This window comes from Cygnus olor, chromosome 1 (genome assembly GCF_009769625.2).
Source record: "Cygnus olor isolate bCygOlo1 chromosome 1, bCygOlo1.pri.v2, whole genome shotgun sequence".
NCBI classification, from domain to species: Eukaryota; Metazoa; Chordata; class Aves; order Anseriformes; family Anatidae; genus Cygnus; species Cygnus olor.
In genome coordinates, this window is record NC_049169.1 from 199,052,903 (window position 1) to 199,076,596 (window position 23,694).

Sequence of the window (23,694 nt, forward strand, 5' to 3'; positions counted from 1 at the left end):
TGGCCCCCTGCAGCCCATGGCTCCCACATGGAGCAGATCTCCACGCTGCAGCCCGTGGAGGAGCCCCCGGTGGAGCAGGTGGATGTGGCCTGGAGGAGGCTGTGGCCCATGGAGAGCCCGCGCAGGAGCAGGCCCCGGGCCGGAGCTGCAGCCCGTGGAGAGGAGCTCACGCAGGAGCAGGGGGTCTGGGGGGAGCTGCCGCCCATGGGGGACCCGTGCTGGAGCAGTTCGCTCCTGGGGGATGGACCCCGTGGTATGGAGCCATGTGGGAGCAGTTCTTGAAGAGCTGCAGCCTGTGGGCAGCCCCCGCAGGCTCAGTTCGGGAAGGACGGCATCCCGTGGGAGGGACGCCACGTGGAGCAGGGGCAGAGAGTGACTGTGAAGGAGCGGCGGAGACGAAGCGTCAGGGACTGACCGCAGCCCCCATTCCCTGTTCCCCTGTGCTGTTCAGGGGGAGGAGGTGGAAGAAGGTGGATGGGTGGAAGGTAGTTTAGGTTGTTTTTAGTTTCTCACTGCTCTAGTCTGTTAGCAACAGGCAATAAATTACATTCATCTCCCTATGCAGAGTCCATTTTGCCTGTGATAATTGTTGAGTGATCTCCCTGTCTTTAACTCAACACAGGATTTTTTTTTTCATATTTTCTCCCCATCTTTTTGAAGGGGTTGAGCAAGAGAGTGGTGTGGCAGAGCTTAGTGGCCCATCAGTGTGAAACTACAACACTGTCACAGTGCCTGATTAAGACAGGGAGGGAACTTGGGAGCTTGGATTCTTTTCTCTCATTTAATGCTGCAGCTCCTTTCATTTATTTTTCTGGCTTCCCTTTGCTAAGATTTATTTTAACAATATCCAGTTATTAAATGTACCAGATAGCATGAGACTAGAGATAAGTTTCCAATACATGACAGCAAAACAAATTAAAATAATGGAAGATGTCAACATACACCTAACTCCTCCTGTGTAATGCCAAACTCCTGTCCTGCGGCTATGGTACTCTACTGAATGGTTAGATACATGCACACCCCAACAGATTTATCACTGTGAACTTATTTTAACACGTTGCTACCTTCCAACTCACCTTTATTGCACTTTCTCCAAAAAAATAAAATATTGCTACTTCCTGAACAATGGATGTATTAAATTAGAATCAATGGATCAGTATCAAATAAATTTCTGTTATGCCAGGAAAGAAAAAAAAATGTAAAATGCCACTCTACACTAAGATATTGACTGCTTTTCCTTCTTCACATAGCAAGTTATCATCTGATGTACTGATACAAGTTTCAGGTGCCCAAGCACAGGAGTACAGTAACACGAGAGACCCATGCTCTTCTGTACCAATGATGATGTGATAACTTAAAGTTCCCAACATGGCTGTAGATATCTGTGTTTAGGCAACCCAGTTCCAGCCTTCATGCCTATTTAAGCATTGCAACACTCAGTGAGCATTGCACCAGTTGGCTTTGGGCCTTAGTCATTTGCGTGCTCTCCAAAAAGAGCCCATGAACACTGCCAGGACAATGGGAACCAGTCAAAAGCTTTTAAAAAGGAGTCGAGATGGAAGAGGAATACAGACTGCATCCAGCCATTCTCACAAAGACAGACAGCTGATCAGATCATTCCTTAACCCAAAGGAAAATAAAATACTCATGAATTTTCATACTGCATAAAGTCATTACAAAGAGCAAGGTTGAGAGGACGTGGTCTCTGCCAGCATGGGTGTACTGTTTGGGTCCCTGCATTTGGCACCATCTACTGCAGCCATCAGTTGTCTTCTAGGAAGAGATTAGAAACTGAAGCACGGAGGACAGGCTTTCACTAAATTAGCTCGCAATTTCTCTTTTGCTTGCAGATCACATCAGTTCAGCACAGAGCTAAGAGGGCCAGAAACGCACCAACTCGGGATGTGGACAGTCTGAGGTCAGGCCCCTGCACTACTTGATTCAAAGCAACCAGGATGACAAAATGTGCTGGAGTCAGAAACGGTCCATTAACTACAGTTCCCTGAGACTCCTGATTTTATGGAAAGGCAGGGGAACAGAGGGTGTGCAGCCTGGTACAGTCACGGCAGATTTCATTCTCTGCAAGTTACTGAAAGCACAACTGCATTTCTGCAGTCAGCTCTCCCCTTCCCAGCGGAGTTAGCACAGATAAGAGCACCTGGGACTAACTCAGCGGTGCCAAGTTGCCACAGTCACATTGCCCATATGTCTATATAAACCTGTTTGGCTTCCTTTGCTTTAAAAGTCCCTGAGTGAGTAATCACAAGGACTTTTTCATTGCTGGGTCAAGCACTTCTCTGATTCTCTGCCAGCAAATCAGGAAATTCATCCATCCCTTAAGTTACCTGGGGAAAAATGCAAGAAAGCTCTGGATTGCGTATCAGTTCTCAGCTGGATCTTGCCCGAGCCCTCACTGAGAAGCGGGAGGGATACCAGCTCGAGCGAAGTCAGAACATGGACTCTCAGCCATCACCAGCACAGCCAGTTGAAAACATCACCGCATTCAAGCACAGGTTTCCTGACTGGGCACAGGAGGAGACACAGGATTATGAGCAAGTCGGAGGCAGCATGGACTCTGCAGCGCAGCATGTTCCCAGCAAGCTGGTCCAACCCTGCTGCCTTTCAGTCATGGAGAAGCAGCTCGGGTTTGGTCAGCACGAGCAGCAACGCTGTGCACCTCAGCTACATCCTGAGGTCACATCTCAGGACTCCACCTTGAAGCCAGAAAATCTAGTTCCAGTCCCCGTCTGTGCAGCAGCAATAGCTTCATCACAGCAGCCCTCACCTACAGGAGAATAATAAATCAGCACAGGTAAAGTACCAGCAACACTCACTGTCAGAAAGCCACCCAGAAAGCCACCACCAAGAGAGACCACCACAGTCAGCCTGAATGCTGTCTGTTCAAGGGCAGCTCCTTAAGTAAAATATCTTCTTTAAAGAATGAAAATTAGCAATTTTTTCTCCCTCTCTTTTTTTTTTTTTTTTTTTTCCTCCATAAGATTTCCATAGCGAATATCAGGTCAATCTCAGCTGCTGTTCTGCCTCCTCAACCTGCTTTCTCACCTCCAGTGATATTCTCTTAGGTGGCAAGATCCTAATTAAAAACAAGGAATTAGGGTCACAGTGCCAGTGATATAAATAAATAGTAAATAAATACTTTGGCAACAGACCAAGCACCGTAGCAGACAATGCATAATGTGAAATAAAGACTTCTTTTTGCATTACATTTTCTCTGATTTAAAAATCTTAATAACTTCATGGGCAAAGTGATTTGCCTCAATAGCCCGTGTGTGGCACCCCTTTACAGGGGAACTCTAAGCAACCTTGTTTCACTGCTCCATTACCCTGTCTCCTGGCAGAAACAATAACAATAACAATAATAATAACAACAACAACTATCAGCAAAGTCATACAGAGAGTATATTCAAGATGCAAAGGAGGAAAGGAAAACGTACCACACCACAACTTGGGGTTCACGCTCCTCCAAAAACGACCTCCTGTCAGTCCAATGGCAGTGATGACCATGCTGCTCTCTACATTTCAACCGACCCACAAGCTTTTGTTTTAACTACATTTCAGCCATGACGTAGAGAAGTTTGGGTGGATCTGGGACCTTTGGTGCCTCACACAAGCAGGAGCAAGCATTTGCTAAGCATTTAAAAACAATACGCCACAGAAGTACTCATTCATCTTTGGTAAAGACAAAATCCAACGCCTCCGTATCTGCCATAGTCTCCTCTGCTGCCCTCAGATTCTCATACAGAAAATAAACAGTTAACTCTCTTGCATGCGTTCCTGAGAAGCATTTTGAACTACATTTTGCTACTGCACGCAACAGCCAACCTCTCCTCATCTCATTAAGGCTGTGCTGATGTGCGACACAGTCACAAAACACAACCGCACTCCTAAGTCTTGTTTTATTTTCATTCAGTGCTGTGCAAAGCTCAAATTTAAGAAGGGCACGACATTTTCTCCAGCATAAACACAAGTGAAAAATAACTTAAAAACAGACTACAAACCCAAAATGTTATTGCACTTTTCCTCTCTCGAGTATAGCACTGTACAGTAAAAAAAAGTCTGGAACATTTCCACAATGAAAATATGTAAATTAATTACCCTCTTATGTTGATTGATGCAAGTTATTTTGGTTGAGAACAATGCAAGTCACCTGCTGTTTACAAAATAGTATGTCAATAAAATGAGCTAGACCTGCTGAAGAAAATATTTGTTGTAGCCTACAGCTATTTTTGCACATGCATAACCTTGAATTACAGTTTTTAGAAAAAAACATACCACTTCTGATTAGCAACTAGTAAGTTGAGACTTGCTTTTCCTCAAGTACTAAGGAATCTATTAACGTACCAGACAAAAATACACCAAAAAAAGGTTAGGGAGCATATTATCATCCTTCACAATCCTAGCAAATGAGAAGTGACAAAACTTAAAAGTTTACAGGAAAAAAAGGGTTTTATCACAAAAAAAAAGTAAAAAATAAAATAAATAAACACATTTTTCACGAAAATAAAAATGGTTCACGGCGTCAAGTGTTACTCTCTCAGCATGTTTTCCTCCCCCACCCTCCCTCACGACCCAGGCAGATTTGCATTAAGAAAAAAATAAATAAATACTAACCTGTACAAACAAAACATCACTACAAATAAAGCTTCCGCTGGCATCAAACCTTTAAAACAGCATCTTCTGGAAGAGCCATCAATGATTGCTGCTCTGGCCTAAAATGTTACACATGTACAACTCTTCACCCTGGCCAAAAAAATAGGATACAAGGCAAACCAGGGAGGGCAAAAGGTTATAATGAGTCATAAACAGCTCGGGCTTGGGCAGCACAAACTGGTGCAGTTTTGTACCAACACCTCAGATGCGTTAGTACAAAAGGGATTCAAGTAAGTGGTAGGGATTGATCAGTGGTAGATCAAGTACCTTCACACCATTTTAGGTGTGACAACTCTGTAATTATCTATAGGGTGCCAACAGTGAGGATCGTCGGGTATGTCACCTCCCAAGCTGTGGGTAAGACATGCTGGACCTTCACACCTGAGGCGCACAGCTCAGGGCACGCAGGTCTTGAACCAGCTACTCAAGGATCCCACAAAAATTAAGGGGCTTGCTTGTTTGCTCTTTTTCAAACTTGGGCAAACTAAAATGAGTCATAAGTACCAAAAAGCTTCAAATATGCAAATATGCACCGCAAAGAATCAAAACATTTACCCAACACCTGCTTGCTGGAGGATCCAACTCCGTCAACAAAATTCTTGGGTAACTCCCGTCTGAGCACCCAGCTTCTTGTCACCATCTCGGCTTCTGGGAATGAAGGTTCTGGGACTTCTGTCAGAAAACTGTCTCCAAGGCCTATCTATTTCTTGTGTTAACTTTCAAGAGCGAGATGGGAGAAAACTGTGAAGTTTCACGTTCCTCTCCAATCCAAGTTGCTGGAGAAAGCTCACTTTCTCACCTCCTCCCCTCTTTCTGAGCTTTTCCTGAGAAAAGGAAATCTGTACACACTCCTCCAGACTTTCAGCATCCTGTGTTACAACCTCTCTGGAGGATAACTCTGGCATCACTCTGTGCTGCTTATGCTCCCCAAAAGGCCAGCAGCCACGAAGGGGAGCAGGGGGACAACTGCCAGCCCCCCAGACACAAAGCTCCCAGCATCAGCTGCAGAACAGACCGCAGGTCTTGTTAACTTCACTCTGCAGCTGCTAGGAAAAGTATTTCAGCTGCTGATCTGCATTACATTAAGTTGTTTCCCTAGAAACATAAGCGATATTACAAATTCAAGTTTCAAAAATGAAATAAAATAAAATTACATTTTGAAAAAAAACTTAGCACCTTCCTTTATACCTTCCCCCCTCTCCTCAAGTTCCTAAAAGGCTTAAAACCCAATAAATGCATAGAAAACCAAAGAAACACAAGAAAAAGCCGTCCAATTACAGACAGGCAGCAATTTCCAAGCACTAATAATAATACCTGCGTCTTTTTGGACATCATATTTAAACCTAGCAAACTAAAGCACTTTTTGCAGTGGCGTTTTATTATTCAGGTCCAATTAACAGCGGATGTAAAACTGAAATGAGATAAACACCACTTTATGCTAGCAGTCTTATTGAGTCTGTGACATTACCAAAGATCAAAAGAAGCATCTTAAGCAAGCTACTCTCACTGCAAAATAAATAAATGCATTTTAATGAGAAGGAAAATATCCTGTGTGTCAAGACTTTACAATCCATATGTGGAACAAGTCTGCCTGTAAAGGAAAGGACACCTTAAAAACATGAGATTACTTACCAACTTGCAAGAATAGCTTCCTAAAATTTGAGACACAGAAAAAAAATGTAAACTAATATATATTCTATTTCAGCAGAATACCTATTTTTTCTACTCACCTCCTCGTAGACAGATATTATTTCTGTATAGGTGTATTATCCCTCTGTATTTCTATTTCCAGAAAGTAATATAAAAAAATAAATAAATTATTAAGCCAAGTTTGACTCAGAAACATGAAAAAAGGGTTCCAAAAGTCACTCCCCCTCCTCTGAATTTAGACTGAGTCTTTATTTACCCACCACAATGTCAGAATTAGGGCACTAAATCAGAAGACCCAACATTTTTAAAAGGCACATGTGATGTGATGGTTTTTCCGTGGCTTTTATATGATAGGGAAAGCAAAGAGAAAAACACCAATCTCTTTAAAAACATACTAAAAAATGACTAAGTAAGATCACACCTTATGAGGTACACCTTTACTGTCCAAAAGCCAAGACAAAAAAAACAACAAAACTATCTTTCAGAGTTCTTTCTGCACACTGACTCGCTGAAGCCACAAAAGGCAATACCAGGCAACAACCACAAAAAAGAAAGGCAGATCTCTGTCTAGCTGCAGCCTGGACCCAGATTAGAAATGCTAACACTACACGAGATTAATATCCCCACCAAACCATCCGACACCATCATTCTTTATCCATTGAGCTGAGGATTCCTCCTGAAGTGCAACACTGGTCTGGAGCTGTGCTGTAAACCTAAGGATATCACGGTCTCCAGTTCTTCTTGCTTCATGTCATGAATGTGCAAAGATGCACTGCAATTCTCCTTTCTACTTTAGCCTAATATTTTACTATAAAGTTGAAATTTCTCTCAGACATTTTCATCCCATAATAGGTATTTGCTTAGGATGGTTTTTCACTTGTATTTGTGCGCTACCACCTAAAGCATATGTTTTTGCACAAACATATTTTCATGCTTACAACGGTAAAAAACAAAGAAAAGAAAAAAGAGAGACTGATCCAGGAGTACCCAGCCTGAAGAAGCTAATGCTGTGTGAGAGAAGTGATATTTCCAGCTGGATGCCCTACCTCAGGTTGAATACACAGCATTGATGAAAAGAGAGGAAGAAGGAAAAGGAACAGGCACATCCTTTTTATTGTGAATTCATTACAACAGCAAACAAAAACAGAAAGATATGAAAATATGACACTCCAAAACATCACGTATTTTTTGAGACAGTTGTGCGGTGAGGTAGATCAAAAAAACCCTATAGCACGGGCTGTAGAAACAAGATCCCACGGCAGATGGATTGCCATTCCCCTCCAGAGGCAAATAAGCCACATACACTCCTCTAACCATTTCTCTAATTTACAACTTGGACTAATTTATCCTACCACTTCTATGGATTCAATCAGCAACTTAATGAATACTGAATTTGTCTTTTAGCCCCAGTCTTCTGGTGGCCTGACTTTCATTACTGCTGCAATTGATTCCACCATACAACTGTATTAAATGAAGAATGATTTCTTCTCTGAAACTACCTGCTCCAAAATATAATCCTGTAATGCACCAAGAAATTATTTTACTATGTCATATCCTTTTAGCACTGCATTACTAGTTTTACATATTCTAGAAGACTCTAGAAATTGTTTGCTTAACTTCCTTAGCCTAGAAAGCAACAGGTGACTCAGTTAATTTATTTACATTTCTTGTAATTTAGCATTTCAGCCCATGGAGACTTTACTTTGTTGTCATCTCCACTCACATTCTGCCTTGTTAGTGTCTAGAGAAATCAATGCCATGCAGCACTTCATTTTTATAACTTCATCTTCTTTCAGCGTAGATCTTCATAAATGTGAAAATTGAACAGGTACACAGCTTGCTGTCTCTCTAGGCCTTAAGTGTATTTATAAATAAATAAAGAGAGAAAAAATAGATGAGGATACTTGTTAATTCAGTGCATGCACACACTTATTTTTTATTAATGTGTCCCATTCGAGTTTATGAAAGTTTTTTACACTGCACAACAACTGGGCAGACAACCCACTCTTCTTTGTTATTTCTTTTCCACTTTGTCCCCTAAAGAATGGAAAAAAATATATACTGAAAGAGTCAGAAAATGGGAGAAGTGCACTCAGGTTTTTTTTTAGAAGGCTCTGGGGAGACCTTACGGTAGCCTTCCAGTACCTAAAGGGGGCCTACCCGGTCTGGTGGGAGGTGTCCCTGCCCATGGCTGGGGGTTGGAATTAGATGGTCTTTAAAGTCCCTTTCAACCCAAAACATTCTGTGCTTGTGTTGTTCTATGAAAGAAAAATAATTTTAAAAATGAGTGGTTCCAGAGCACTTTCCAAACAATGCGTAACTTTGGTTTTCTCTCATCACCTCCCAAGGTATTGCAGGTATGTGCCAGCACTCAGCCCCAGCCATCCTGCTGACCAGCATCAGTCCCACCCAGTGCTGTCCTTCTAGCGGCATCCTGTCCCCTTCCAACAGCAGCTCAGTTGTCACCATAGTTCCCCCAGTTGTTTCAAGTGTTTTGGACTGAAACTTCACTGTTTTATCCCTCACTTAATGAACAGATTTCTACATAAAAACAGGTTATTAATATTTTCTCCCTAAAAAAAAAGGATTGTTAGTACTGATAGATTTATTTAATTTTTATATTGACATTCACATACTCTAAACTGTGAATTATTTTCCTCTTTGATTACCCTAGGATGTTTCCAGAAAAGCTTCACTATACAGTTAGTCCCCCCAGCAACTCTTCCTACACTACCCTACGTGATCCCCAGCCATACCATGATGATCACTGACTCTTTTCAAGCACTTTAAAAGCTCAAGAGCCAGAACTTCACTCATAACCATGTAACCAAATAATGAGGTTTCCCGTGCAAAATGGAAGCATGAGAACACTCCCTTTCTTCCCTGCCAAACTCCAGTCCCTCTTTCAGCAACCTCCTCATTATGTACAAAATAATTGGACTCCTATCCTTGCGATCATAGGAGAAAGGGGATGGGTGCCGTCACTCGCCCAGCACACAAACGGCTTCTACAAGCTTCAAAGCAGGGCACCCCAATCCCAACCCCGTGACCACAGCCCTGCACAGGGGGGGTCCCACCACACACACAGCAGCACCCTTGCCTTGTACAGGACACACACAGAGACACCACCACACGCCAAGGTTAGCAGTCACATGTGCTACCCGGAATAATGTTGTATGGCCTCAATTAATCCTCTCTAGCCCCTCCATCCATAAAACCCAAAGACAACGGGTTTGGCTCGCTCTGCGTGGGAATGCAGGGCTGACACCAGCTCCAGCTTTATTTTCAAAATCAGGATGTAAGATGCTTTCTGAAGTTTTGACTATGCATCCAGTATTCTTTGCTTTACACGAGTAACTCCTGATTAAATCACTGCCTCTGCTTCAGCATCTTTCTTCCAGCCTCACTGTGTGAGAATTACAAGTCTGTCTAAGGTCTCTCTCAGCTCACTGACCTACTTATTACTACAAAGACAGACATTAATAGACTTTTCTTTCTCTTTTAATTTCTGCTAATTCTTCTTTTCTAACTACTGCTTTCCAACTAGAGACCCTCTGGAAGTTAAGTGTGCTTAGCTTTGTCAAGATCTTTGGTCCAAAACCTACTTTCACAAAATGCAACGCCTACATGCTCTCAATAGCAGACATCTTCAGCAAGGCGCATTAGCAGCTGCTAACCACCCTGGGTCTTCAATTTAAAAGAAAGCTACTAATGACAGTCTCTCTTTTTTACCTACAAAGGCCTTTCTTTACTATTCGTTCACCAATATCCTTTTCTAACAGCCAACAGTACAGTGGCACTGCCAGAGAACACTGAACCCACCCAAGATGAAAAGTGTGGAATCTGTCTCATACGCTTTCAGCCAGCTAAATGCTATATAGCTAATGTAGGTTAGTCAACACCACCGTCACTGTAGTCAAGAGTGGACTGAATCACCTACTGCAGGTGCCCTCCCAGATACCTGGGAAGGAAGGAATCCCATTTGGAGGTGCTTATCATCAGCCCTAGATGATAGCAGTCTCTGCTGCTAGGCTGGGGAACCAACCCCTCAAGGGTAGGATTCAGTTATCTCCAACTATGCTGATGATAAGGAGCCCGGAATTGCTTTCTTTGCTGAGGGTCCTCTGTTTAGAGCCTGGATTCAGATGAATTGTCCTCAGTTCATCAACTGAGTTGTTTCAGATGATGATGCTCCTCTACAGACCAACCCCTAAGTCTCACAGATGGGATTCCAGACTACCTTAAAGTCTAGCTCAAGATTCTACTTTCTCTGTAGTATAACCATTTAATTAACTTTAATTTTTATTCTGTTATTAAGTGTTCTTTACAGGAAAGAGAAGAGCAGGAGGGAATTCTCGAGTTAAATCAACACGCACACCATGCTAACCAGCATGATCTTCGCTTTGCTACCATGATGGAGCTGGGCCAAGATTACACAAAGCACAGATGAGGACATAGATGAGGCATGCCCTGCTGGAGTGACTCAGGATCTACAAGGAGATAAACCGGGATTTCTTCTTTTCCATCTTCCCATAAGTATAACCTTTTCTTTTGTATATTCCCTGCTATACACATACATACGTACTCTGCACAATGTAAAGTCCAAGACAGTGCAAAACAAATAAATAAAAATGTCCAGAGGAAAGGGAGCCCCAAAGTTTGACATCACAAAGCTTTGTTTTTAGAGAAACAGCAGCTAATTCTTAATTCCAGTAGAACTGGATCAGCAGAAAAAAAATGGTGGCAGCAGATGTCGTGGTCATCAGGGGGTCCCCTCCAGGCCACATCCACCTGCTCCTGCGTGGGCTCCTCTCCACGGGCTGCAGCTCCGGCCCGGGGCCTGCTCCTGCACGGGCTCTCCATGGGCCACAGCCTCCTCCAGGCCACATCCACCTGCTCCACCGGGGGCTCCTCCACGGGCTGCAGCGTGGAGATCTGCTCCATGTGGGACCCATGGGCTGCAGGGGGACAGCCTGCTCCACCAGGCGCCTCTCCACAGGCCGCAGGGGAACTTGTGCTGCGTGCCTGGAGCACCTCCTGCCCTCCTGCTGCACTCACCTTGGGGGCTGCAGGGTTGCTTCTTCCTCAGTTCTCATCCCTCTCTGCCAGCTGCTGTAGCACTGTTTTTTTGTTTGTTTTGTTGTTTTTTGTTTGTTTTGTTTTTGTTTTAAAAAAACATGTGAATCCGATGCAGCAAAGAACAGGGAGCAAAATCTCTTACACCCACCTCTGTGCTCTTCTGACCCTAAGCAAAACCAGCAAGCACGTTAATTATTGGTTTAAATGGAATGAAGTGGTGTATCAACCAACCTATGGTGAAAGGGAGATGAGGTTTATACTCCACACAAAAAAGGTGTAACAGCCTGCAGTACCAACAAGCTCACCCCAGAGTTTGTCACCTCCTAGACCCACCAACTCTGTACTGTCACATTAAATAGAAAGCTCCCACCCAAAAGAAGACAACCACACAATACCTCGAGGCACCTTTCCCCCCCCCGGGGAAGAATTACTGAGCACTGCCTGTAGCTCAACAAAAGTCTGAAGACAGCAGGGCCTGTAACTTGTTTGCCCACTATTGCCTGTGTGACCATGAAGCAAATCAATTCAACTGCCTCTGCCTTGACTCCTTTACTTCGAAAATGAGAGTGAATAAGGATTCTGTCCTTACTCATGAAGCTTTTTGAGATTTAACAGTGAAATAAACTACATGTTTGTGGGCTGAAGCTGTATTCCCAGTAACTAAGTACAACTGAGCCTCCTGAAGAGGCTGGCTGTGAAGCCCTGCGAGCCAACACCAGACAGCAGCAGTTCAGGGCAGTTTAGCAGCATTTTAACTCATTATCAGTCATTCCTATCAGACTGCTCCATAAAACCCCTCCTTCTATAGAAGGCATCTTCCTAAACATGCACATGTTGAATACCAAGATACATGAAATGTTTTTGGAGAACTCATTAGAGAAAGCTATCACTGGAAGAAATCAGAATCTCATGTATTTACAGTACCACTTGAGGTCTAATGCAAGTCTGTCCATTTAAGTAAAGCATGCTGGTTTGTTACTAATCCCCTACTAAAAGATACAGTTTTCGGAATTACTGCTAAGGGTAAGACAAGCCCACCAGGCCAGCACCTGCATTGAAAACTTGTCCCTGAAAGAGTTTGCAAAGTTGTACACGCCAAGACCTGAGGGTGACAGGTGGTAACATCTCTCTACATGTGAATTTGGGAAATCTTCCAAAACTTGTAAGGGTTTCAGGGTTTCCACCTCCCTTCGGTTTCTTGTTTCAGTGGTCCACACTGGGAAGAATGCCTGGCACGCAGACAAGGATGGTGAAATGATTTCCTTGGGGGAACTGTTGGTCTGCAGACTTATTTCTTCATTCCTTAACTACTACATGGATATCTCTGGCTGGATTTGAGAGTCTGTGTGTTAGAGAAATAGACTAACCTTTATAATGTTCACAATACAGACAGCGATGAAGTCAGCTCCATTCAGGGTCCATGCTGAACGCGGAAAGAGTTATTGCTTCTGGAAATGGTGGCAAAACCCTCACTTTCTATTCCTTTTGTCCTCACAGAGACCAATGTCAAAGTCAATCCATTAATGGCCATGAAAAAGATGCTGAGACTTAGAACAGAATCAGTACAGGAAAGCCAGCCAGAAAAAGTCTTTTCTTTAAAATTAACAGATTGACTAGTCCATTGACTAAGCCCACAGGCTAGTGCATTTTTAGCCTAATTCTTTGCTTTGTTTGGCTTATGATAAAATAACATTAATTAAAATGAGAGGCTCTGATTAGCAATCAGGAAGAAGAGATGAGTACAGTCTATGGTGTTTCTGAACCTAGATCTCCACAACCGAATTCCTCGCACCTACACCTGCTGGAAGAAGCTGTTCAAGTGCCTCTACTTGCAAGGCAGAACATGTCAGACTCCATGATGACTGGTTTTAAAATGCTGCTCTGTAAAGTGCAGCAGCTCAGCCATCACTTTGCAAAGAACTCTGCTCCCACCTCAACCCAAGAGATGAGCCTCAGCCTTATGTTCACAGTATCACCCAAAGAGAAGAATGGAAATAGCAAGCTAACCAGCCAAATCTCCCTCACGAAACTTGTCCAAAGTGAATCCATCTTTGTCATTTTCACAGGATCTCAGCCCTATGACTTCCTAACAGGCATCTGAAAGAGAGATGCTCTCAAAGATTTGATTTTTTTCTTTGGATGTGAAACCTTGCACTGATTTTATTAAGACATATTTGATCAATGCCATGCCACAGACAGGCACCTCTGGCTCTACAAGGCTGTTTTGATAGACCTACTGCTGAATATTACTGCAGTTAAAGCTACCCTAAAATCCATCCCTGAGCTGTCATTCCTATTACACTCAGAGCTGTATAACCAAGCAAGGCCTTAAATTACAGCCCAGGCTTACATTTTTAAATATTTGTTATAGTTACCCCTGGATACTTTGCTGTGAAACTTGATCAACGTGTTGATATATGCAGAGATTAAGTCATCTAGCCTTTACTGGCAGAGAAATGAACACTCACAAGAAGAAGTCACTATTCTTTTTGTCCAAAATCCAAAGAATTCTTAATCTCAGCTTCACTGCGGTGGATTGAAAACGACTACTTGCATGCCAAGAACTACTTAGCTGAGAGGACAGTACAAACCAGGACTTCTGCTGACCTCCAGCAACAAATATAGTTATGCAGTCAGTACAATAAAGAGAGCCCACGCATAAAATGCACCCTGAAGGTGGCCAGTCCTATTATGAATAACTTTACAATCACATAAGAGCAGCATTATTTGAACTCTTTAAGGATACACCATAGTAACAGACAAAATCTTCAATGCACACACGCGCTGCAAAAGAACTCCCACTCCACACTGGATAATCATCTACATAATTTCTGCTTAATGATTCCTATTAAAGTCAGTGTGTGTCTCTGTACAGCCCCTGAAGGGCATCTGTAAGAATGGCCGTGAGCACAGCATGCCCTGTGGCCACGACAAGCTCCATGCCCAGCCTGTCTTTTTGCACACAGGTGCTGTTAGAGCCCTCAGCTGCCCAGGAACACCAGCACCCACCAGGTCTACTTCAGTTCACAAGCTCCTGACTCAGTGCAGAGCTGACCTCTAGCTACAAGAAAGCAATTTTGGTCCTGACAGCAATATCTGAGTAACCCTCACGATATGGGGCTGACGTACCCAACAGGACTACCCAAATGAGTAGTGATGCTCCTAAAACTCTAGCAACACAGAAATCAAGCAACAAATTATTTTTGATGTAAAAGGCTCCTTGACACTGGTAAATGGACTGGGAATGTCTCACCATGGCTGAGCACTGGGAGAAGAGCATATGGTAGCTGAAAAGCAACAGAAGCAAAAAAGCTAAATTATATGCACAAGAGGCGATCATTCTCCCCTCTTGCCAATGACTCTCTTCATGCAGATGTGATCCATGCCAGTAGGACAGCCTAACACCTTGGGTGTACACTGAAAGCTGACTGTGAGATGGATCCGTTACGTATGCAGGGGTAATGGAATGCTAAATTCATTTGATGAATGCTCTGGCTAAAAAATACATGACAAATTATGAAGTCAACAGAAAATATCTCAAAAGAGTTACTGCAAGAAGTGATGTGATTTTCTGCAATAAACATGCTCCTTTAGCCTTTGCTTGCCTATCACAATAACTACTTATTCAAAGCTTCTTTTTTTTTCAATTAAAATTCCCTTTATTATTATTATTATTCTCTTCATTTCTGCAGATGAAAAAAACAAACTAGTAATGTAAGGAAAAAGACATGCAGAAAGTTACCAACACTTTTATAAGAGTCAGAAATTCAAATCTGGTTTGCTGTCAGCAAGGTCATTTTACATTTTTGTCTCCCAAAAACTGTGTGCAGACACTCTTCCTGCTTGCAGATACAGTTAGCTGATGAAAAACTAAGTATGAAAGCACACTCTAGGCTTGCCTGTCTAAGAACACCAAACAAAAACATTAACTAAGACATTTTAGCTATGCTGAAAATTTCAAGTAGTTATGAGAGCTTAAAAACATTAAACATTTAAAGTAAAAAATAATAGGACTAAAACTCCTCCATCTTTCTCACCCTCCCTATTCCTCAGACAGGTATGTAGCATAGTCCAGGATCCCAAAACTTCCACATTCCTTTCCTCAGTAACCACCATCAGAAACCAGCACCCTCCCACCATTTCTTTGCACATCCTTTGCTCCTCAAAGTTTGTTAACCTTTGCCTAGACTAGTATCCTCTATCCATTCCTTATTCATCTTGAGATCCTCTCTCGTCCCTTCCACTTTCTCCCTAGTCTCCCAACACGTACACCCTACACATGAAAAGATCAGTAGTGGGGACAACTGATACTTGTTGATGTTCAAGAATCATTTTAGCCATCACCAAAAAGCTCCAAACAGTGGGAAACAGCTCTGGGAAGGATGTCCCAGGATGCATGTTCTGGGAACAGCTAAGGAGTAAGAGAGAAAAGGAAAAGAGCTTGCCAAGGCATTCCCACTGCAAGCTCAGAGGACCAGGGCCCCAGTGTGAATCCAGCTAAACCCAACAGTGTAAATTCACCCAAAGCAAAGCCACTGCAAAAAGACCCACCACTTGTTGGAGAGAGCCAGCTCTCCAAGCCCCTTCAGCAGCATGCACACCTCACCGTTTATTCCAGACCTCACGGTACAGCTGCAAAAGCAGAATATTTGCTTATGCTCCTATCTGTATCACAATGCTCATTAGTAATGCAATAAACCACACCAAAGGAGCCTTGTGGGCATCTTTAAATATTCCCTGCACAAACCACGCTGGGCAGAGAGCCTCCCAGGCAGACACTTGCTGTGCAAGGCAGAGGGAAGGAGGCCAGCAGCCCACTGCAGGGCAGCACGGTGAGCCTGCAGAGCACCATCCAAAGAGGTGATCCAAAGCTCACAGATCATTTGGTGAGAGCTGCATCCACGTGCAGCAGGTCAAGAGCAAGATTTTAAAATGGTCCACTTCATGAAAACTCACAAGAATGATGCTAGTGTCCAATAACACACACACACACACACACACACACACACACAAATAAATAAATAAATAAATCCATCCAGGTCCCTCAGAAAAGGACACTGGCTGTAGATGAGGTGAGAAACTAAAATGCTAGAAGGCCTACCAAATCTGCCTGTCAGATGCAAACAAAAAAGAGGAAAGCCCTCTCTCTGCATTCAGAAGAACAGCTAAACCTTGCTGAAATCCCCCGTGTTGCCCAACCTCGGGACTCCTGCTTGCTGCCCAGCATGCTGCCCTGCATGCTGCCCCTCGCCTCCGCACCGTCCCTCCCGCTGCTTGGCGTCTGATCACATTGAAGCCTCTTGGCTACTGAGAAGTAGCAGCTGCTTTTTCACTCTGTTTGCATCCTGGCCCTGAATGAAAACCTCCAGCTTAAGATAATAACAGTAATAATACTTATTATTGTTGTTCCGCCCAATCCTCTAGCTTCTTTGCCAGAGGAACATTTCCTTCTGGGTGGCATACGGTTTTTTTCTAGCCCTGGACCACTACAGTAATACGGACACCCACCACCAAGGGCAAAGCAAGAACACAAAATGGTATTTTTTCCAAAGTGCAGGAACAAAGGAAAAGGCTGGGCTTCTCCAAAAGAAACCAGCAATTAGGGTCCCTTGAAGATCCTAACTGTGAATAGCGGTGTTTGAATTTTGGCTAAAAAAAATCACAGCAAGCCTTTGGAAAAAAAAAAAAAAAGTCCATGTAAAACCTCAGCTCTGGATTTATTGACGGCCTGTGTATCCATCATATGCATCGCACTGCAGTGAAAATCCATAAAGATAGGTCATCCCAATGAAACACCAGCTGGCAACTCCACCTTGCATGTGATCACACCACAAAGATGCAGCCATGCAAGCCGTCACTTAACTCACCTGACCGCAGCGTGAGCTGCTGTTACTTAATCATCACATAGAGGATACAAATGAAAGAATTTCAAACACCACATTAAAAAAAAACAAAACACCCCAGACATGTAAATGTCAAAATTATTAACTAATTATTTAAATATGAAGAGTCAACAAACAATTTCAGCCTGTGGCAGAACAGAGAGACATCCTCTTAAGACTCTGGGATGCCGTGATTTGTTTAAGCAATATGGGACATAATCACGTTTAATATTAAAAAGATACCAATGCAACATGTCTGATAGCAAAACTGACATTTATACTGTCATTATATGCACTTGTCACTACATTTAATCTGCATTATCATGTGAAGTGCTCAGATGGTTTGAAGGCAAAAGTGTAATGTATGTTCAATGTTATTTAGGAATATTAATAAGCTCCTTTATTTTAAAATGTGAAACATTAATAGTTGTTCTGAAGAGGGCTCACTTTTAACCTTTAACAACACTCAAGTGGCTGCAGTTTTTATCAGATTGTTTAGAGTTTGATTTAGTTCAAGTCCTGAAGCCACAATTAAACTTGCAGCTACCTTCTCTCACTAGGCTTCCTCTAACAGCTGGAATAAGCTTTGAAGTCTGCAAAGACACAGGGGAAATGTTATTTACAGCTGGTTTGCACAGTACAAGCAGAGACAAGTTGTGTTGCGCGTTTCCAAGGCTGGTGACAGACCATTTCTCACCAGCTCTACAGGAAGTCACCGAAACTATTTTCCCTTCCCCAGATGCTCTACAGGCTAAGAAGCTGGAAATGGTGCGAGGCTGGATTTTAAGAAGTGCCCAGAATAACCTGAAAACAGATGTCATTACAGTCAGCATTAAACCCCACCACTGGCTCCACTGGAGACGGACGTGGCCCAGCTCACAAGCACAAATTCAGGCTTTTAAGCACAAATCCCAAGCACTAACACAGGTTAGGCGGAGAATGGATTGAGAACAGCCCTGAGGAGAAGGACCAGGGTGATGAGAGGCTCAGCATGAGCCAACAATGTGCACTTGCAGCCCAGAAAGCCAACTGTATCCTGGGCTGCATCAGAAGCAGTTTGGCCAGCAGAATGAGGTAGCGGATTGTTCCCCTCTGCTCTGCTCTCCTGAGACCCCACCTGGAGCCCTGCGTTCAGCTCTGGGACCCCCAGAAAAAGAAGGACATGGACCTGTTAGAGTGAGTCCAGAGGAGGGCCACAAGGGGCTGGAGCACCTCTCCTGTGAAGACAGGCTGAGGGAGTTGGGGTTGTTCAGCCTGGAGAATGCTTCAGGAGACCTTACAATGGCCTTCCAGTACCTAAAGGGGGCCTACTACAGGAAAGCTGGGGAGGGACTCTTTGTCATGGGTGCAGTGATAGAACAACAGGTAATGGCTTTGAACTAAAAGAGGGGAGGTTTAGATTAGATATTCAGAAGAAATTTTTGACTGTGAGAGTGGTGAGGCCCTGGCATAGGTTGCCCAGAGAAGCTGTTGATGCCCCATCCCTGGAGGTGTTCAAGGCCAGGCTGGATGGGGCATTGAGCAACCTGGTCTGGTGGGAGGAGTCCCTGCCTATGGCAGGGGGGTTGGAACCAGATTATCTTCAAGGTCCCTTCCAACCCAAACTATTCCGTGATTCTGTTACTCTAACTCTGACTGCTGAAAGCCACCCACGTGGAAAGCCCAACACTTCAGTGGGATTTTAAACCCATTTAAAAGTAAAAAGTAATAATAATAATAAAAAACCACAGATGCATTTTTTAAGAGAAAAACCCACTCAGATATCCAGTAGGGGAGGAGGACTTCAGCCCAGAGGAGCCACCCCACATGCTGCCACCTTTCTCCAAGCAGCTCACCAACCAAGAGACAATACCATGGCCTCTGCACAAGCACATAATGACCAAGGCAACATTCTCTGATGTCAAAGGAAGTTACACTCACAGACTGAAAGCTGTACAATTAATAGAACGTCATCCAAGAGAAAGAAATAAAATAAAGTGTTCTCCCAGGCAAAGCCACTGGTGTTTTCTGTTTGTGTTAACTTGCTGTAAGTGCCTGCGGGGTCTGTTCTTTGATTAACTGGGGATGACTGGCAGTACAGGCACAGACACGTTTAGGTAGAATTATTATAGTATCCAAGCTCATACACCAAGAAGGGCAGAAAAATCAACAACAGCTCAATAAAAAACAGTGAATTTTCCAACACAAAACGCTACACCACACCAAGGTCTGCTCTTGGTGCAAGAGAAGAGAGTGAAATCAGGAGTTTCTGAGATCAGTTTTAGCATTGCTACTAATCCCATGGAACACCATTTCACCCAAAATGACTATTTGCCTGTTTTTGTATAAAGTTAATCGAAAGACAAGCTAAGAACACTGTCTCTCAAACCACCACATGATACCACCACCACTCTGGCCCAGCACACAGCAAGCTCCAGCTCCCAGGTCAGCCCTCCACTACAAGAACACTGTCCTTACGGTTTCGGCAACACAGAGGGCGAAGGACATTAATGGTTATGATCAACTCTTTGAACAACTTGAACCACGCTTAAAAAAATGGCAAAGGATGGAAGTCCACACAGACCCCAGAGCTGGGGTGTGGACAGCGGCCCAGCGGGGCTGTTCTGCGGCCTGTTCACAGTGCTGCCATCTTCTGCGTCCTGACAGTCCCAGCAGTGTCCAAACCCAGCTGCCACCAACACACTCACCCAGATGTAGCACTGCTGGTATGACTTTTAGGGTCTGATTTGATGCCTGGTACAGTACCTATTATTACCTATACCTGCACAAAATGAGGCCTATACGCTTATCTAAATGAAGTGAGAATTGGGATTGGTTTAGTGTGGATGCATAAATTCTCATAGAAAACAAGCTAAGAGACACTAACAAGCTATAATTTATAACTGTTTAAGATATCCTTGTTATGCACGTCTCTTACACTAAGGAGAGAGATGCACATGGGACTGTCTACTCTCTACTCACTGTCACATCTGTTTATATTGTCTTTTGTCATCATACATGAAGAAAATGTCTAAAAGTTTTGGGTGAGTGCATGGTAAAAAAATGCTTAGCCCCCCAAAACTGCCTGCCCTGGAATTACAGACACCTAAGTGTTCCCACCGTAAACTATTTTTTTTTCAAAACAAATAACAGACAGATCCAAATACCCTAGTCCCTGTCAATATTTTTGTTGCATACTAACCAATCCTCTTGTATGCCACTTGAAACAACACATTCCTGTTGAGAAGAGTAGTTTTATTGCATGGCCATGACCTGGAACAACTTTCAGCCAGCACTCATTAAATGCAAATTCTGATATGCTGCACCACACACCTTCCACACAGAAAAAAATAGTATCAAACACTTCACATTTGTCTCTGTCATTTAATATAAAACATTTATCTGGATGCTGGATATATGAAGTGTCTCTGAGAATAGCTCTCCAGATCACACACACAGAAGAAAACTCACTCAATGTGCATGGGCTAAGTGGAAATGAATTAATGAACGTACCATTGCTGCGAATATTTAAAGTCTGTCGCTAAACTGATAATCTGCAAATGCAGAAGCAGAGATGCCTTAGCTGCAGCCACTGCTGGCTCTCCCCAGTGCAGTCCCAGAAAGCTTGCAGGTGAAGAGTGCCTGCTCCTTCAATGCTCAGGGACAGGCTCAGGACATGAGCAATGACACAGCCAGCACCTGCCCACGTTTACTTCCACTCTTATTTGCCCTGATTTCCTTCCCAAGAACGCCTTGCTTGTGAAAGGCGCAGCATGACATCCTAAGCGATTTGCACCCTCCCTGCACCGCCAGACACAGTCTGGGTGGCAGCAGAAAAGCAAAAGCTCCCCTAGAGCACACTCCATGATTATCAATAAGGGAGGACTACTTCTGGACGGAAGCTTTGGCCCATTGTCATCTATGGCAAAATTCCCACTAAAATCAGCGTAACCAGGATTTCACCTCTCCTGCAGTGATCTTGTCTCCCTGCCCGTTCTGCCCTGGGACTTCCAGCCAGCACAGTAAGGGTGGTATCCGTGCCAGCAGCTTTTGTGTTGTGGGCTGCAGGCAGAAGTCGTGAAACCCTTCACATAAGCAATCAAAGGCTCATCAGGCAGGGAGAACTTTTAGGCATTCCCAAACCGTGCAGGATTCCAACCTGCATCCAGAAGTAGGATGTTTCACATTGGCACATCACGCTAAAACAAACCTTCTTCTAACCAATTTTCTGTCCTTCAGAAAAACCTGACTGTAAATACAAGAGGTATGAGTGCAGCTGGCATGTGTCAGAAGACATTTGAGAATTCGGCACAGAAATACATCTGTAGTGGAACAGCAGCTACGAACTCCTAACAAGCAATGGCTGAGCACCCTAACTCCCTCATAATTGCTCCCTTCATTGTATTTGACAGAAACCATCAACCACAGTACATCAGGTCACAGCAGCACAACTTCATGGTGGGTGACCACACAACCTGATGTCCTCGTGTCAGAAACAGAGCAAAACAGCACGCAGGGAAATGGGGTAGTCAGACCTTATCTCTGCACAGACTATAACCACACAGTAAAGTAACATGCATTTAAGGAAGCATCCTGTGTACCACCAACACACAGGTACAGGGCACAGTCATTAAGAAGCCACTGGATGCTACATCTTGTTAAGAATCAAACTTAAAAATAAAAAGAAAAAAAAAAAAAGAAAAAAAAGAGCAAAAGTGAAGAAGTAAAGAAAAAGATGGTATGATTTGCTGCATCAGGGCAAGTACAGCCAACCTGCTGATTTTCTACAACTCTAGCACCACCAAAGGATCAGGCAGAGGGATATTCCCAGTTTCCAGCCCTGCAGTATGCTTGCTCCTACCTGGCTGTCTCAACAAGACTCCAGTGATTTTTGGGTGCAAAAATCACAGCTGTAAGCTCTTTCTCAGCAGCACTCTCCAAAGGCAGGCTGGCTCCGGAGGGATCTTTCCTTCTCTCCTTGTTTCTGCCACCAAGTCCTTTCCAAGAAAAATAAGTAACTTTTTGTTCAACTGAAAGATAAGCGCTCTGTATGTCAGCAGGAAGAAAAAAAGGCAGCTGAGACCTGCCCAGGGTGTTTTGCCATGTTCTGCTTTCCCAGCTAGCGCTTACACCCTCTGCACAACTGCTCCAGACCAGGAACAAGCCCTCAATGAGCAGAGACAGTCCGGGCAGTGGCTAGGAAACGGTGCAGCACTTCTCCACATTTCTCATAGCTCACCCTCTCTTGCTTCCTTTGCTGAGAACTCGAACCAGATTTCATAAAGCAAAGCATCTGCTAAATGAGAGAGAAGTTAAAACGCCTATGCCTGTGGAGAAGACTTTTTTTCTTTTTTTCTTTCTGCTGGACAGAGATTGGTTAAGGATTCGCAAAACCCCGATCAAATGGTGCACCTCTCTAAGCCTGTCTGACAGCGCTGCAAAGGCAAAGCAAATGAGTAAGAAGGAAAGCATTCATTTCTACGAGTCTCTTCCTTTTAACCAGCCTTGATGCTTTAGTGCCTCTGCCGGGATGCCAACGCTGACTTCCCTTTATGTCCCATTTACTTGCATTTATTTTAATTGGATCTGGGACTAAGGACACTCGGCAACCCTTAATCCTCCCAACAACAAAGCAAGGGCATGAAGCCACCACGAACAATAACAACAACAACAAAAAAAAAAAAAAAAAAAAAAGAAAAAAAGAGGAAAAAGACACCCACTGATGCATTTCTCGGAGCAGCGCGGCTCTCTCTTCCTCCTGCAAATAATCCAGCTGGGTTCAAAAAGTGGGCAAGGAGAGGCTGGATTATTTCCTTTAATAGCACAAGTTGGAGCTGGGAGAGCCACGTTTAACCCATCCCCGGCCGGAGCAGGGGTCCTCCGAGTGCCTGCGAACAGGGAGGGCAAGGCGAGCCCTCCCTTTCGGAGGCATGTGGGGAAGAGAGGGAGCAAAATGCGACCAGCAGGTCCTCCGCTAACATCCCTCCCTCTCTCCCCGGCCCAAGCAGCTGCAGCCGGTCCCCAGGCTCGGCCAACAGCAACTGCAGCTGAAGAGCAGCGACAGACACACACACACATACACCCCGTTACCCTCACCCTGAACATAAACAGAGAGAAAGAGGGGTAAATTTCAAAAAAAAAGCAATCAGGAAAGATTAATACTATTACCAATTCTATAGGAATATGCGCTGGTCTTGCTTGCATGGGAGCTAAAACCCGGTGCAAAGCAAGGAGCGAGCCGGGGAGCGGCCGCTGCACCTTGCAGGGCAAAGCGGGCGAGCACCCCAAAAGAAGGGGCTGCGGCTGGGGGGAGCCTCGCAGGAGCCGCAGCCGTGTGGGGACAGCGTTAGGGTCGGGGCTGCAGGGGGAGCGAAGTTTTCCCCGAGAGGCAGCCCCCGTGCCCTGCCGAGCCCGGAAGGTGGAAAGTTTCAGC

General features: G+C 44.0%; 1 protein-coding gene across 2 annotated transcripts in view; it reads right to left on the reverse strand.

The window, feature by feature from the left end:
• The window catches only part of FAT3 (FAT atypical cadherin 3), a 415,442-nt gene that overhangs the window by 391,630 nt on the left and 118 nt on the right, over window positions 1-23,694 (reverse strand). Inside the window, exon 2 of one of the 2 annotated variants that reach the window (XM_040544267.1) lies at window positions 22,123-22,258. The gene's annotated coding sequence lies outside the window, so the exon portion shown is untranslated. Of the gene's footprint in view, window positions 1-22,122; window positions 23,686-23,694 lie in introns of those variants that run through there. The other variant, XM_040544270.1, reaches the window with a different exon arrangement.